We start from the raw sequence: 17,500 nt of genomic DNA on the forward strand, positions 1-17,500 counted from the left end.
ATTATTTGTTGTAGTTTTTGCGAAAATAATTTTTGTTTAATTTAATGTCTTTTTAACATTGGTTTCAAATTTTGACCCAAGGACAGCAATTTCAGGGAAGTGGGTAAGTTGATTACAACGACTCTAGTATTCAACTGGAACTTATTTTATCGACCTCCAAGTGGTGAAAGGCAAAGTCGTCCTTGATAGAATTTGAACTTAGAACGTGAAGAGCTGGCAGAATCGTTACCACGCCGGGCAAAATGCTTAGCAGTATTTCATCCGTCCTTACGTTTTGAGTTCAAATTCTGCCACAATCGACTTTGTCTTTCAACCTTTCGGGGTCGATTAAATAAGTACCCGTTGCGCACTGGGGTCGATGTAATCGACATGCTCCTTCCCCACAAATTTTGGGCCTTGTGCCTATAGTAGAAAGAATATTAAGGGGTCGATATAAAATAAGAACCAGTTGAGCACTGGAGTCAATGTAATCAACTTACTCCGCCCTCGAAATTGCTGGTTTGTGCCAAAATTTGAAGTCAATATTAAGATGGCGGACGGCGGTGATTTGGCAGAATCTTTAGCACGCCGGGCAAAATGCTATGCAGAATTTCATCCATCCTTACGTTCCGAGTTCAAATTCCGCCGCGGTCGATTTTGCCTTTCATAATTTCTGGGTCGATAGAATAAGTACCAGTTGAGCACTGAAGTCGATGTAATTGCCTTACCCTCCCACCAAATTACTGGCCTTGTGCCAAAGTTTGAAACCAATATCAGGGCAGCAAGGCCCTGTTCATAAAATACGGATATAGGTCCCGCAAGTTTTGAAAATTTAATATGAGGGCTCCTCGATAAAATACGTTTGTGAATCAGTTATAAAACATTCAGATTCACAAGAAAATTTCGAATGTTAAATGTTCAACAAGAAGGATTAAATTTATATGAGCGAGAGTTTAGGATTAACTTTGTACCTAAAAATCAACAAATCATGCGGATTTTGATAAGTAGATTAAAGTTTCGTTTCTTTCTCTTTTTGTCTTTTTGAGGAAGCGGGGAGTTGTGAGTTAATTAGGGGCAATGAGATGTATAATTAACTATTTAATTTCAAAACTACACAGATGTATGTATGTATGTTTATATATATATTGAAATCAATATTAAGATGGTAGAAGGTGGCAAACTGGCAGAATCATTGGCACGCCGGGCAAAATGTTTAGCGGCCTTTCGTCCGTCTTTACGTTCTAAGTATACACACACACACACACACACACACACACACACACACACACACACACACACACACACACACACATATATATATATATATATATATATGTGTGTATATATATACACATACATATATACACGCACACACTCATGTAGGATTTTAAACATATCTGTTGAATACATTACATTCCGACTGATCTCACTTGAGCCACAATATCAGAAAAGGCTTAATATTTAAACAATTAATCATAAGTTAATCATAAGTTAAGATATTTAGAAATGTGTCATTAGTCTATACCATGAATATCTATGAGAATTATACAACTCAGAGAAATAATACAAAACAAATATTAATACATCTGAAGTTTCCCATTTAGCGCTGGGACATGCCCAATTTCTGCAACCCAAAGCCATCACTAGCTTCGTCAACGAGCTTCAACAAAAAGAAATTGCTGCAATCGCGTGGTTCAATCTCACAAACTCCACATGGATTTTGATTGCTTGCAGTTCTGAACGATTCAAGATACGAATCGGTCGAACTGCACGAAAATTCGCTTCAGGCTTGCTAACTTTTTTTTAGTTTTTGTAGGCTCAAGCGTGACTGTTTGATAAGAATCTTGCTTCGCAAACACATGGTTCCAAGTTCAGTCCCACTGCATGGCACCTTGGGCAAGTGCCTTCACCTATAACTTGAGCCAACCAAAGCTTTGTGAATAGATTTGGGAGAGGGGAATTGAAAGAAGCCCGCCATATATATATATATATATATATATATATATATATATATATATATATGTATGTATGTATAGGGAATAATTAATAAATTTTTTCCTTATGAGGTTTTTTCACGCTTATTTGATAAATTCTTATAAAGATTTTATCCAATATTTAAATTCTCTCTCTCTGTATATATATCTCAAGTGGCCAGCATAGGAATAAAAACCATCAAAGGTAATAATTATCCAAAATTATAATTTAGGGTATCTAAGAGATACCACCACACTGGAAATAGCAGTCAAAGCATGACTCTAAAACCACAATAAATGTTCATATAGCACCAGGAGAGAAGACGAATCTAGTTCCCGGATTTCTTATGCACAGCCAGAAATCCGGGATCTGGAGTTATCCAGTCATTTTTGCTAGTTTATTTTGTCTCTTCGTCTTTTCACCTGGTGCTATATGAACATTTATTGTGGTTTTAGGGTCAAGCTTTGACTGTTATTTCCAGCGTAGTGGTATCTCTTAGATACCCTAAATTATGATTTTAAATATATATATGTCTATGATATGTATATACCTATGAGTGTGTCTTTGTGCTTGTGTTTGTCTCCCAACACCGCTTGACAATCGGTGTTAGTGTGTTTACGTCTCCGTAACCTAGTGGTTCGGTAAAACAGACGATAGAATAAGTACCAGGTTTTTAAATATAAGTCGATTTGTTCGACTAATATCCTTCAAGGCGGTGCTCTAGCATGGCCGCAGTCAAATGAGTGAAACAAGAAAAAGATAAAAGGAATAAAAGCATCTTTATTGAACTAAACTAGAAAAGTGAAAAAAAGACTTGACACAATAGTATTTAGTAAAAAAAATATTTAGACGTATACATGTGAGCGAAAGTTATCTTTGCCTATGCTCGTAGCGTGTGTTAATGCGTGTTGCGTGTGTATGTATATATAGCCTGTGTTTGTTGTTGTGGGAGTATATATTGTCTGTGTTCAGGTATTATGTGCTTGTGTGGGTGTGGGAATGTGCATGATGGTGTGTGGCGTGTGTACTGAGTTAAACAGTGTGCGGTTGCTCATATAGTGGCATGTGTGGTGACGCTATTGAAGATTCTGTGTGGGTGTGTAGATGATGGTTGTGGTGTAGGCGCTGGGAAATGGTCAGTGCTAGTGTGCGTGGAGTAGTGTGAAGTGGTATCAATGAAGAGAGGAAGTAGGTGTCAGATGTATAGAGGAGGGGATTTGAGCCTATGTCGAGCAAAGGAGCGAAGAAAGATTAAATCCTGTTCTCGGTGGAGGCGTGAGTCCAGATGGCCCCTGTGCAAAGACAGTCCGAACACAGATATTGTAGTGACTGACCGGTAGAGCGGAAATGGCGCGAGACCGGGGTGTCATAGCCGAGTCTGATGGTGTTCCACGAACCGGTCAGCCAAGCGGTGTCCCGTTTGACTAATGTACAAGGAAGGGTAGAAGGAGCAGGAGATGCAGTAAATGACGTTACTAGAAGTGCAGGTAAAGGATTCGGTGATGTCATAGGGACGATGGTGGGTGCCTGTGAGGATGGTGGTGTTGGAGAGGTAGGGGCAGGTACGACAGTGTGGGCGGGAGTAGGGGAACTGGCTGGGAGGTGGGGTTAGGGAAGAAACTGTGGACCAGGAGCTTCACTTAGGTTGTGGGCTTGTTTGAAGGAGAGAAGGGGTAGGTTGGGGAAGATGTGCGAGGTAGAGGTGTCGGACTGAAGTCATCGGAAAGCTCGGAGAATGGTGCGTTGGAGGGATAGGGTGTGGGGTGGTAGGTGAGGGGAACGGGAGACGGGCAATGGCGGGTGCGGGGAGAAAGAGCAGAGGCACGGTCCACAGATCGTGCCCTGGCAAGGTCAGTGTAGATAGTGGTGAGAGGATATCCACGTAGGATGAAGTGGCGTGCCATGAGTTGAGACTGAGTCTCAAAGTCATGACTTTCACTACAGAGCCTGCACAGACGGAGACTTGGTGTGGGTAGGGTGGGAGGAGGAGAAGTTAAGGTAGGAGTGTGAGTCAGTGTGTTTGCAGTGGATGGAGGTAGTAAGAACGGAGTGGTCTATACTGACAGAAATGTCGAGAAATTCAACGGAAAAGTTAGAAATAATGCAGGAGAATTCGAAGGCAGGCTGGAAGGATTGGACAAAAAAGAGGAAGGAATCTAGTTGTTCGCGGGAGAGTGAGGTCGTACCGATGCAGTCATCGATATAACGACTGTATAGTTCGGTGGTGGTGAGAATATTTGGGCCTCAACGTAGCCAATGAACAGGTTCGCATAGTTGGGGCCCATTCTCGTTCCCATGGTCACTTCCGAGAAATGTTGGTAAAAGTCCCCCGCGAACGAGAAGCAGTTTAGGGAGAGAATAAGTTCGGCCCGACGAAGAAGTGTGGAGATGTCAGGTTGGGTTCAGGTCGAATCCAGAAAGTCGAGACTATAGTAGAAGATACTTGCCCTAGGTGCCACGCAATAGTAATGAACCCAAAACCCCAAACTTCTTAACCACAGTGCCATGCTCGGGCCTGCCTATAACTGTGTATACATATTTGCATTACTTTGCTTTTCTTGTAGCTCGCAACTTCTTGATGGAGTTGTAAAGGGAGCTGTCGTGACATACAGCGTGTCTTGAGCACTTTTAAATTTGATGGAATCCTAGTTCTCTTTCCTCAGGCCTAACTACTACGAATTACTTCCAAAAGAAGAAGAAGAAAAAAAAACAGACAGCCGGAAAGCAGAATGGCCCTCCAATGGATGAAAAGCAAAAGATGATTAGCCGCGGCGGGAGTTGAACTCATAATGTAGAGATCCAGAACGATCTATGTAAAGCAATCTACTCGACGCTTTAACCATTCTGCAAATTGGCCTTGTGTGTGTGTGTACACACACACACACACACACACACACACACACCCACACCCACACACACACACACACATATATATATATACGTATGTATATGTATATATATATATATATATATACGTATGTATATGTATATATATATATATATATATATATATATATATATATATATATATATATGCATGTGTATATATATATATCTGTATGTACGTATATATATACATATATATATATATATATATATATATAAAAGTGAAAACAAGCAATGTTAATTCTCTAAATGAAGTATTAACAGTAACTGCACGATAAAGTGAAGTATATTGCCACTTAAGTGTGGCTGATGTATATATATATACATATATATATATATATATATATATATATATATATATATATATATATATATATATATATATATACACATGCATATATGGGTACAGGACATCAAAAAAACGTAGACAAAATGAGAAACGAGAGTATAAAAATCGAAAACATAGAAGACGAACTTTTTTTCGAACAACGAAAAAAACAAAAGAAACAAGTCATGCAACATAAAGAACATTCCTTCCATCAGTTGTCCCCTGTTTTATCTACTCCGCGTTTGTGTCTCAAAGCAAATAAAGCTATAAACGATAGCGCGTTAACATTGGGCTAAAATACTTTGGATAGAGTAAGTCGAAGGCTACCCGTGGAATCTAAACCCACATCTGAAAACATGACTGACGTCCTACAATTTTGACTAATGCAATGCTGTCTCACACTCGGCCCAGTCAAGCGCCGAGTGGATGTATATGTATGTTCACGAGTACCAAAGACAATTAGGGAAAGCGTGATACGAGCTGCCAAGTCGCTCTCGCTCTCAAATGACCAGCAGGATCAAGAATATCTGTGCTCACGATTAGATAGACACCTAAGCCCATTAGTAAATGAATGGTGCATGCTTGGTACCAGACTATCGCTGATTCTTAATGTCAGCTGTAATTACACACACACACACACACACACACACACACACACACGCGCAGTATACTCGCGCACAAAGCAACGAGGAGCAAAATAAAATTGTATACATCTATTCTAACACGCTCGTATTCACTGGAACGTGAAAAGCATCCGCCACAGGATTTACTTTTCGAAAAAAGACATTATGGGAAAAGATACATAGAATCAAGTTCCAAATGACGTCAGTGAACTACCAAACACGGTGTTTCTGTGTTTATTCTGCTTCTTGAAATTTAAGACCCGTATATTAGATCAATTCCGGCTTGATAAGCCTCGATACATACACCAGCTTTGTTTGCTGTTTTCTATATATAGGAACAGAAGTTCCGGTTTAACTCTTTGTGACTCAGGCGGCATCTGTCACTCAATGGCAAAATCAAACCAAAACTGTGTATGACCGTCCATTGATTAATGGCGTAGCTAGAAAGTGTATCATCCAGGGCAGCCGTTGATTTCATTACCCAGCCATGGGCCCCCTCCAAGCGTATTACAGACTTATCCAACTGAACGGAAATTGCCAGCACCATGAAAGTGCCACTCTTTCTAGCTACGGTTCTTTGTTAACGTCATTTGGTGCTTTTTTCGATGGGTTTTTACAGAAAGGCTGAAGTAAAAATATTTCTTCGAAGCTGAATTCTGCAGCAAATGCTTTTTTGTACGCGTTCAAGTGTACAGTAGAGTGTTCAAGGTCAATCTGTACCAAGTGGCTTCGATCTCCGTTACCACAGCAACAGTCACGATATCCATCCATCCATCCATCCATCCTTCTATCCATCTATACATGCATACATGCATGCATACATACATACATTCATGTATGCATACACGCGCGCGCGCACACACATTTGATGTACATCGTCGAAGTCAAATCATGCCCGAGTTCTACAGCTTCTTAGAATGTAAATTTCTTGGATATTGCCATGGATCACTGAAAGAAGACAACAACTCGGTGAGGAATTGCTGGCGATTTTCAGAATTAGGCAAGCTCTGTTTAGACCACTGAGCAGCCCTTTCCAAGGAAAGAACTGCTGCTCATCTGTGAAATTGATAGGATATAGAAAAATGTCAAAGAAAGGTCGAACAGATATGGACGAATGCCTATATCGCCACGATAATGTATTTCCACCGCATAATCATATCGCATATCGGACAACATGTGACCAGGATAAAACATCTGGTCTTTCATTTCCTGTTGAAGGGACGGGTTTCGTTGTTTCAGAGTGGTTATTTATTGCGAGTAGGGAAGGCGACAGAGAGAGGTATTCTAACAGAATTAGACATCTTTTGTCTGATGATATTCCTCATGTTAGAAGCTCAGGAGAGAATCTCGCTGTAAATAAATAGGTTCTGACCCACACATACCGAAAAAAAAAATAAAGAGGGTCGATTGGTCGAAAATTGGTTTAAAATTCTTGGATCATAGGAAAATTCTTGACCAGATAGACCTGTTGAACGGCACCCACTTCCTTATTGCGTTGGGGTATAGACGGCCTAGGTGCCATACATCTCCCGGCTGGAACCAAATCAATGATAATCAGTGTGGCTACCAAAATCTAGAATTAAATCCCCAAAACATGAATAACAACTGTAATAATAACAGCAACAATTACCAAAAACAATGTCGAGACTACCGAGAAGTGAAGCAGAAGAGGAACCACTTCTCCACAAGATTAAACACAAACACAATAACAACTACATCGAAAAGAACAGATAAAAACTACGGAATAAACAACAGTAACCAAACATGCGACAGCAGCTCCAAAGAAAGCAACGATCAGAACATAGACAACAACAACCTACACATACAGTTTAGCTACACCATCCTAAATACGACGAGAGAGAGCACCAACAAAATTCTTCCATATCTGAAACCAAATCGACTTCTTGAGACGACCATATCAGAAATGTAAAGAGATATATTGAAATTTTATGAAGGACATTATAGACTTTCGAAAAAGACGGAAAATTCAGTGATGCAAGCAACGGTTGGAATTCCTGGTGTTCTGAACGTAAAGTTACTTTTTCTACTTTTTGGGTGACCGAATGGAGTTGCAGTATTTCTTCAGGAATGTTTGGATCTTGTAATAAGGATGATATATTTGTACTCGGATGGTCTTAGACGTGAGAAGTAACAAAGGTAGGCCCTTCAGACTAGAGGCTGTCTATTCCCTGACTGAGACCGAGCGATTAAACTTATTCAGGCACCTAGAAACGTTTTAAGGATCATCCCATTCAGTAGTGTTGGTGGGTGATTGAAATGGCAGACAGGGATTACGTGGGAGGAGATGATAAAAGAGAGGAGTGGAAGTGGACATAAAGACTTGCTCAGACATTTTCAAGTGTATAGAAGATACTGGCAATATTTCATTTATGTGTCAGTGGGATCTTAGAGAAACTAAATTATCAGGTCGAATCAAGATATAGTTTCTACGTCATCTGCAAATAAGGACAAAATGAAATGTTCATAATTTCGAGTATTTAACTACACAGATCAATCTAGATGGGGTACATAGACAGGGACTCAGTGAGGGCGATCGTCGACAACTGGTGGTGGGTCTCTCCGAGGTGAGGAATTAAGGGAGAATCGGTAGGGGGTTAGCAAAGAAGTAGTTATAACATACAAAAGATTAGAGGGAAATTAAAAGGGGTGATTAGGAAAGACATCAAGGCGTTAGCGTGCTGGCAGCGAAAAGAATGGTACACGACCATTCCTTCGCCACGAAACATGAAGGTTGCATTTTCGGAATTAAGACGCGTGTTCTCAGACACGAAAAAGCAAAAACCATCTGACGGGTCTGAATAGAAGAGCTGTAACATGGAAACAAACGTATAATCTGTCCTTGATGAACTACGTGTGTTGAATGTCATTCGGTTCCAGGTAGATATGATTGGCTTTGGGGCTGTGTGTTACCTAACTGATTGAGGAAAAGTGGAAGACAGGAAATTTTGCTTAAATAGCAAGACGCGATTTTCGCTGTGTAAAGCCCTTCTCTGAAAGTGTGACGTCTAGCCTGTTTTATAAATTACTTAAATTTCAATTATTTTCTTTGTACTGGAAGGATAAAATGTAAAGATATTCAAAACTGAAATTTTCAGAACTTGTAGAAAATTTTAGAAAGTTTAGAAACCACATTTAGACATTTTTCTTCTTTACAAATATATTTCGTTTCAAAGCAGAATTACACAGAAATATCATGTCACGTTCTTTGACAATCTCAAACTATCAGCTCTTTTTTTTTTTACCCGGTATGCCAAGCGACACGAAGTCCTAAAATGGCGATGTCTATTATTTTCCTTTTGCATGTTCTCTCTCGGTCATTGTAACCGCCTGCTATGCTGGAAAGAAGAGAAAACAATGCATTATTCCTGTCGTCAAAAAGATGCACTTTTTCTGAAACTGCAACTCTTACCACGCTATCTTGGTTCGACGTCTATGCATGTTTGTGAATGTGAAAATGTGTGAGTGTGCGTGTGCGTGTGTGTATGTGTGTATGCGTGTGTGTGTACGTGTGTGTGTGTGTGTGTCTGTGTTTGTGTGTGCGCATGCGTGTGTGCGTATGTGTGTGAGCGGTTTGCTGTCACTTGGAAAATGGAATGCAGCGTTCAACTCTCTCTGCAGTTCCTTGTCTCCATCGAAATGGTTAATACCAGAGAGTGTCATTGTTTCCAAATATGTCTTGCTGTTAACTTAGGTTCTATGGAGCAATAATAACCTATCTATGGAGCAATAATCACTTATGAAATCTATCGTCTGCTCAGCATGGTGACGTTATCGCAGTAGCAGCAGCAGCAACAACAGAAGAAGAAGAAGAAGAAGAAGAAGAAGAAGAAGAAGAAGAAGAAGAAGAAGAAAGATTTTAATCCCAGTGCACTCCCTTGCGTACGAACCGCCTCACGATATAAAGAGCAGTTTACGGGGGGTTTAGAGTTAGGGTTAGTACAAAAGGCTTTTTTTTAAATTACAGACATCCTTCAGAGAGAGCTGACTAAGAAAGCAAATAGATACAGAAAGAAAGAAGGAAATATTCAATAAAAGAGACTGAGAAAAGTTGCTGTCTTCTATACCAATAGGAGACAGAGGTATCTGACTCTCACTCCCTCCCTCTCTCTCTCTCTTTCATATATATATATATATATACATACATATATATTTAATGAATGTGTATATATATATATATCCATACCTGCACACACGCACAAAGTTTCAATGAATACGTATGTACTGTATTCATTGAAATTGTGTATATATATATATATGTGTGTGCGTTTGTGTATGTTTGTGGGTGTGTATGTGTGTGTGTATGTATGTGCGCGCGTGCGTGCGTGCGTGCATGTGCTTATACCTGTGCATAGAAATGAAATAAGAAGAAATGGAAGAAATAAGAGAGAAGAGTAGCAGGGTGGACCTAACAAGTCGTATTTAACCAAACCTATCACTGAAGGGGATCTTGTTTACTTAGTTACAGAGTCGAGACGAAAAATATATAATTGAGATCTGACTACCAGGGTTTCGACCGACTTCGCGCCTTCTTAACAATCTTCTGGTGAAAACAGACGACAGCGAATAATTGACTTTATTTTGAGACTCGTCACTGATTTTATTTTATCTATCTATCAGTCTATCTATCTGTCTATCTGTCTGTCTGTATACATTCATACATACATACATGCATACATTCATACATACATACATACATTCATACATACATACATGCATACATAAATACATACATACATACATACATACATGCATACATACATACATACATACATACATATTTATGTATATACTAGCTGAATCACCGCCCTCCGGAAGATTGATTCTGCTAGTACATATCTAAACTCCTGTTCGTAGTTTGAAAGTAAAATGTGAAACTTACTACAATTTTCTTAAAGAATTTCGTTATAGACAACGTTGTCAGAGCAGATTCCTTTTATACCCTTATACTCTGAGGCCAAAGCCAATACATGCACATTGTTCTCAAAACCAACCCTGCTGTTGGCAACATAGAACTGGCTATGGCTGAACACAGGTGTCGGCTTGTAAATTCCAGCTTTCTCTAAGGTCTGGCCCTGGGATTTGTTTGATGTCATTCCAAAAGCCGGCTTCACAGGAAACTGCTTCCTGGAAAATGAGAACGGATACTCTTTAGTGGTGGTCAGTGGAATTCGTGGTATCATTATTCGGATTCCAGCATGTGTCCCATTGGCCACTTCTACTTCAGTAAGGTGGTTGTGCAGATTCAAGGCTATATATCTTGTTCCGTTGCAATGACCTTCTGACGGATCAAGGTTTCTGAGCAGCATAATGGAATAATGCTTCTTCAAAACCAAAATGTGTGGTGGAAACCCTGATGGATTGCGATCATTGATCAGTTCTACCGGGAACTCATTCTCGTTTTCGTGTAAAGTGTCAGAGCTTCGATAAGTTTTACTATCTCCTTGTAGAAGTTTCGACATGACAACTGTATTCACTTCTTCAGCAGCCTTGTTTGTAGGAGTAATGATGGCACTGCTGCTCATCCATAGTCCCTCTCCATATTTCTCATCAATATCCCTGAAGACCACTTCACAAAGGCCCTGTAGCCTTGTAGAATCAATCAAATGCAATGGAGAGACAGCAGTGGCAACAGCAATATGACCTTGTGATCGAACTTCAGCGAGAATCAGATTGATTGTGTAAGTCTTCTCAGAGCCACCACTCGCGTTCAAGCAAAATATTTTCCCCTCCTTCTTTATAACTGATCCAACAACTTGGTCAAAGATAGACTTCTGTTCAACATTTAGTGTTGGATACCTCTCGAAAACTCGGTCACAGAGAGCAGCTTTATCAAAATTGAGCTCTTCCTGCAGTATCATTGGCAGAACTTCTAGTTCACTTTCAAAATCTGGCTCTGGAAGACCAAAATTTGCCATTGTGACTTCTTCTCTGACCAGTCTTACTTTGATGGAAAGCAGGACCTCGTTGTAAAGGAATTATTTTGGTTTTCCAACGTGGTTTTGCCTTTTTTTTTTGTCAATTACCACTTCTCAAACTACAGCTCTCAATAAGAGGTGGTAAGCATAAAGAATAGTAGGAGAGTCATTAAATAGTGAGAGAGGGGTAATTCGTTTTGTCGGATTTTACCAGATTGGAACCGGACCGGTTAATTTTCATGAATCTCACACAAATATTGAGACTCTTCGGGTATCCACGGTTCCTCATGCCAAGTTTGATCAAGATCGGTTGCGCGGGAGCAAAGTGGCCACAAAGTTAGAGATCGGTTTCACATACATTTAGCATTTTGAACGCGCTCCCCTCAGATTGGAAGCGGACTGTTTAATTTTCGAGAATCCCATATAGATGTTGACACTCTCCCGTTACCCACGGTTCCTCATGCCAACACAGGAACATGTATCATACATCAAAACACAGGAACATGTATCATACATCAAAATGAAGCTGGTCCTCTGTGGATCACATCCCTACTTCTCAACATAATTACCGTTTCTCTCAATAGCAATGAACCACCTTCGAATGAGAGTATGTATCCCTGCCCCGTAAAATTCTGTTGACTGTTCTTTAAGCCACTTCTTCAGTACAGTTTTCACTTCCTCGTCACTGGAATAATGTTTGCCTCTCGTACCTTCTTTCATGGGGCCGAAGAGATGACAATTCAGTGACGATGATAGTTCAGTGACGATGATAGTCCAGTGACGATGATAATCCAGTGACAAGGAAGTGAAAACTGTAGTGAAGAAGTGGCTTAAAGAACAGTCAACAGAATTTTACGGGGCAGGGATACATACCCTCATTCAAAGGTGGAACATTGCTATTGAGAGAAACGGTGACTATATTGAAAAATAGGGATGTGATCCACAGAGGACCAGTTTCATTTTGATGTATGATACATGTTCCTGTGTTGGTAATTATACCTGTCCTAAACAAAATAGCGTTACTTTTTGACTCACCCGCTTATATATATTTTAATATATATATTTTAATACGGAGCATATAATTCAAGAGAAAATATTTGCGAAGATATTGACTCTATTATTATCTAGTGTAACAATGAAAAAATGATAACAGAATCAATAATATAGGCGATTGTAGGCCCCAGAAGCATTAAATAGCTGAAGGATTAAAATGTCCTTTGTTTAATTTTAATCTTTCAGCCACACACACACACACACACACACACACACACACACACACAAACATATATATATATATATATATATATATATATATATATATATATATACATACATAGTTAGTTAGTTAGTTAGTTAGTTAGTTAGTTTGTTAGTTAGTCTGTTAGTTAAACTTAGTCTAATCTTGGGCAAATTTACAGTTATATTTATCTCTACCTATGTTCGGCGGTCTGGTCTGGCAGATAAACTGAAAGATCATTTGTGCAAAGTTCTATCACAGATTACCTCGATTACGAATGACAATGATTTCATTATCGTGGCTGGCGCCGTCAACGGGACATGATGGACAGAGCACAGATGGAGTCCAGGGGATGCATGGAGATGCTAAAAAGGAAAGGGGAACAAGGTTGCTGGAGTTTTGTGATGCAAATGACTTGATTATCTGTAACACTAACGTCACGAAACCAGCCAGTCACTTGATCACTAATCAATATGGTAGACACGCAAGTTAGATTGACTACAATGTCATTAGAAAACAGAACAAACAGATGCTTGTAAATACAAAATCTTTGCCGATGAAAAATGCACAACCCAGTGTGGGTTAGTGGTTAGTGACTTCAGACTTAGAGCTAGGAGTCAGAGAAACAAACCAGTCTGGAAAAGAGATATGGAAACTCAATGATCAAGCAGAAGTTAGAATGTTAGAATGTTAGAAAAATTCCAGTTGAAGCATTTGACGAAAAAGAGGAGTTACAGACGTATAGCATAGAGGATAACTGGAATTTCCTATGGAACCTACTGAGGGCTACAGACCAAATCTGTGGCTGGTGCAAATTCTGGACAGTGAGTACAGATGGATAATGTCACGCTTACACCTAGTGATTCTGAAGGGAAAGAGACATGAAAGTGCTTCTATGAAAAGCTATTAAACATGGAGAGTGTTTGGAAGAAAGGGGATCTTTTTAACGTGGATCCAATAGAGGGACTAACTATCCTAGTTGATAGCAGTATGGTAGATGAGGCGAGTAAGGATATGAAGGTAGGGGAAGGCCCTGGTCCATCAGGAATCACTGCTGAGATGCTTAAAATATCTTATGGATTAAGATATGACCTAGTCGCTCATATAGTTAATCAGATTGTACTGGAAAGTGTCTTACTCAATGGCTAGTGTAGCAACATTTGCAAAACTAAAGACAATGCTTTAGATAAGAATAATTGCAGAGATATCAAATTGCTGGACCCGGCCATGAAAGTTACAGAGATAGTTATGACTCAGTTAACTAGGAAAGGAATTAGGTCAGATGAGATGCAGTTTGTCTTTGCGCCAAGGAGAATTACTGTTGATGCTCTCTATTTAGTAAGACAACTACTGGAGACATATTTACCTAAACGTAAACCATTAGACTTAGCATTCGCCGATCTGGATAAAGCTTTCGTCATAGTTCCTCTTTAGTGATCTGGTGGTCCCCGAGAAAGCTAGGAGTAGGCGAGTTGCTTGTGAGAGCCATAGAAGCCATGTGCAGAGATGCTGTCAGTAAGGTAAGAGTTAGCCACAGCTACAATGACGAATTTAGAATACAGGTAGGAGTTTACCAGAGCTCTGTTCTCAGTCCCTCCCTATTCACCATAGTCCTCCAGGCCACAACAGAGGAATTTAAGACTGGCTACCCTTGGAAACTACAATACGTTGATGACTTTGTTTTCATTGCGGAATTCTAGGTGTGGAAGCAAAACCTGCAATCAAATCCCATTAAAGCTAACTTAGTAAAGAACAAAGCTCTAGTAAATAGGAAAATGGCTCAATTTGATATGTAGAAAAGGTGTAAGCAGGAATTCCATATGGTATACTCTGTACAAGCTATTGATCCATAAAAGGTGCAATGGAAGCACAGAAGAGTTAATAGAGGAAGTAGACTTCATGTGTGGAAGATGTGCAGGAACAATAATCATTAAGAACACGGTAGTAGCGGGGAGGAATCGATTTTTCACAAATTCTCTGCAGTAGTAAATAGTTTCTGTTACCTAGGTGACCTAATTAGCAGTGGAGTAGGATGCTCTGAAAGTATAGGTGCTAGAACAAGATTAGGATGCAGAAAGTTCAGAGAGTTATTACCTCGGGAGCCAACAAAATGTCTATCTGTCACTCTGTTTCTCCCCCTCTCTCTCTCTCCCCTCCCCCTCTCTCTCTCCTCCCCCCTCTCTCTCCCCCCTCTCTCCCCCTCTCCCCTCCCCCTCTCTCTCTCAGAGTGAAATGTAGATGGCATCATGCTTGTGTGCGAACAGCAATTCTACGAAGTAGTGAGTCGTGGGCCCTGAATGAGGAAGACATGCAAAAGACTAGGGAGGAATAAAGCTCGTATGCTTCGTTGGATGTCCAATGCCATGTGTGTGGATGAAGACAGCTGTATAAAGAAGAGGTAGTCACTTAAAGAGGATGGAACTTGTGGAAGAGTTAGATCCAGGAAGACATGGGATGAAGTCAGTTCTCAAGATACTGAGTCTCACGGAGGAGATAGCAAAGGACCAAGATGACAGTCGATTCGCTGGGATCAAAAAGACCTGTACGTCACGGTGAAAATAAAACCCTGAAAGCGTTTTGTACATGCCTGTGCATGCTAGGCCCAGACCTTGCACCAAATCTACCCTGTCAAGTATTCCCCAAATTTCATTCTCTCTACACACGTCCCACCATCACTTCTTTAACTATGGAATTACTTGGTCGCTGTAATAAATTCAGAGCAGAATCGGCGCATTCCATCTCCACTTTTTGTGCTACCAGTTACCTCCTTCTCATTCTTAAACCTATTAATATCCATCCCTCATTCTCATTATCATTCTTTCCCACATAATTTTCATCAGTCACCATCTTCCTGTTCCTTCAGTTACCTCTCTCTCCTTTGAGCTTCGTCTTAGGCCTGCCATACGATATCTTAACACATTTCTACATGTGCTATCATCCTCAACTCCCTCTGATATCTGCGACCAATGTACCCACTACGATGTCGCCCACTCACCACAGCTACTCTCGCAAACCTCTGACCTCCCTCTCTGTCACTGTACCTCTCACTTTCCCCACTCTTACATCATCCTACTTTCCGATCTATCCTCCTTCTTCAACCACTTCTATACCCTCTCCATACTGATATTTCCCATCAACCGTATCCACACTCTTGTTCATCATTCACTATATTCACCTCTACCCCTATCTCTAGCTATCTGTTACTCTCCTTTTACTCTTTTATGAAATTACAAGCTCTCTCTTTCCTCCTTGATCCACAGTCCATATTCTCTCTTATAGTCACCTTCTACATTGAAAGTTCGCCCTTGCCCCTTGTAATCACCATCTTTATCGTCTTCCATCTATCCTCACGGATCCTTATGCAATTCAGGCTAGCCATCTCCCTAACCGACCCCTCCCCTCCTTCAAACGAGCCCACAACCTATGAGACCTCTTGGTACACAGCTTCTTTCCTAACCCAACCTCCCAACCTGGCTCGTTCCCTTGCTCCCGCCCACGCTGTCGCACTTGCTCTTAACTCTCTAACACACCCTCCTCACCGGCACCCATCACGGACCCTATCATATCACCGACTCCTTCACCTACACTTCTACCAATGTCATCTACTGCATCTCCTGCTCTATCTGCCTTTCTCTATACATCGGGCAAACGGGACACTGCTTGGCTGACCGGTTCACGGAACACCTCCGAGACATCCGACTCGGCACTGACACCCCGGTCTCGCGCCATTTCCGCTCAACCGGTCACTCTTTGCAATCCCTGTCTGTGTTCGGATTGTCCTTGCACAGGGGCCATCCGGACTCCCGTCTTCGCTGTGAACAGGGTTTAATCTTCTCTCTTCGCTCCTTTGCGTCACAAGGGTTCAACCCACCTCCCCTCTCCTCTCTTCCTCTCACACCTACTTCCTCCCACCCACCTTTCCTCTCTTGCTCCGACTCCTACTTCTCTTCACTCCCACTCAGTTATATATATTCTCCTTTTTCTCTTCACTCCTACCCACTTTCTCCCTTCCCCCTCTTCCTTCATCGCCCCCCTCTCGTAACCTTACTCTACACAATCCAACACCACCTTCCCTATCCATCCCACCCCATTCCTTACACCCATTCCCACATGCCCCACTTCTACCCCTACCCTCAGCTTAACCCACACCCCACACTTGCTTTCCCCACTCTCACCTCCCCCACCTCCCAACACCACCACACGACACAACACTACATCACATCACCACGCACACACTAGCACTGACCACCTCCCAGCCCCACACCATCATCCACACACCTACACATGCACACACGCACACGTCAAGGTCACCATCCCTCTTCCACACGCACATAATGCGCTCTTATACATCGCACGCGCACCTTCGTTTTGGGATCACCCCCACTTAATTATCTCCCCTTCTTCCTAGCTCTCCTGTGTGGCTCTTCTGTCCGGCATTCACCATGATAGATCACTAACCACTACACATTCTTTTTTTTCTCTTTTCCTTTCTGTGGAAGAGCGTAGGCTCGAAATGTTAAAGACTGTTTCACTTCCG

At 41.0% G+C, this 17,500-nt stretch overlaps 2 long non-coding RNA genes across 2 annotated transcripts in view; both read right to left on the bottom strand.

Annotated features, from left to right (window-relative positions):
• Nucleotides 1-17,500, bottom strand: part of LOC149136186 (uncharacterized) — a 42,465-nt gene that overhangs the window by 11,313 nt on the left and 13,652 nt on the right. The window lies entirely within an intron of this gene.
• The window catches only part of LOC149136187 (uncharacterized), a 100,015-nt gene continuing 93,140 nt past the window's right edge, over nt 10,626-17,500 (bottom strand). The window contains exon 2 of the long non-coding RNA XR_016241627.1: nt 10,626-10,935. This is a non-coding gene — a long non-coding RNA (uncharacterized LOC149136187). The remainder of the gene's footprint in view (nt 10,936-17,500) is intronic.

This window comes from Octopus bimaculoides, chromosome 4 (assembly GCF_046866305.1).
Source record: "Octopus bimaculoides isolate indiv1 chromosome 4, ASM4686630v1, whole genome shotgun sequence".
NCBI lineage: Eukaryota > Metazoa > Mollusca > Cephalopoda > Octopoda > Octopodidae > Octopus > Octopus bimaculoides.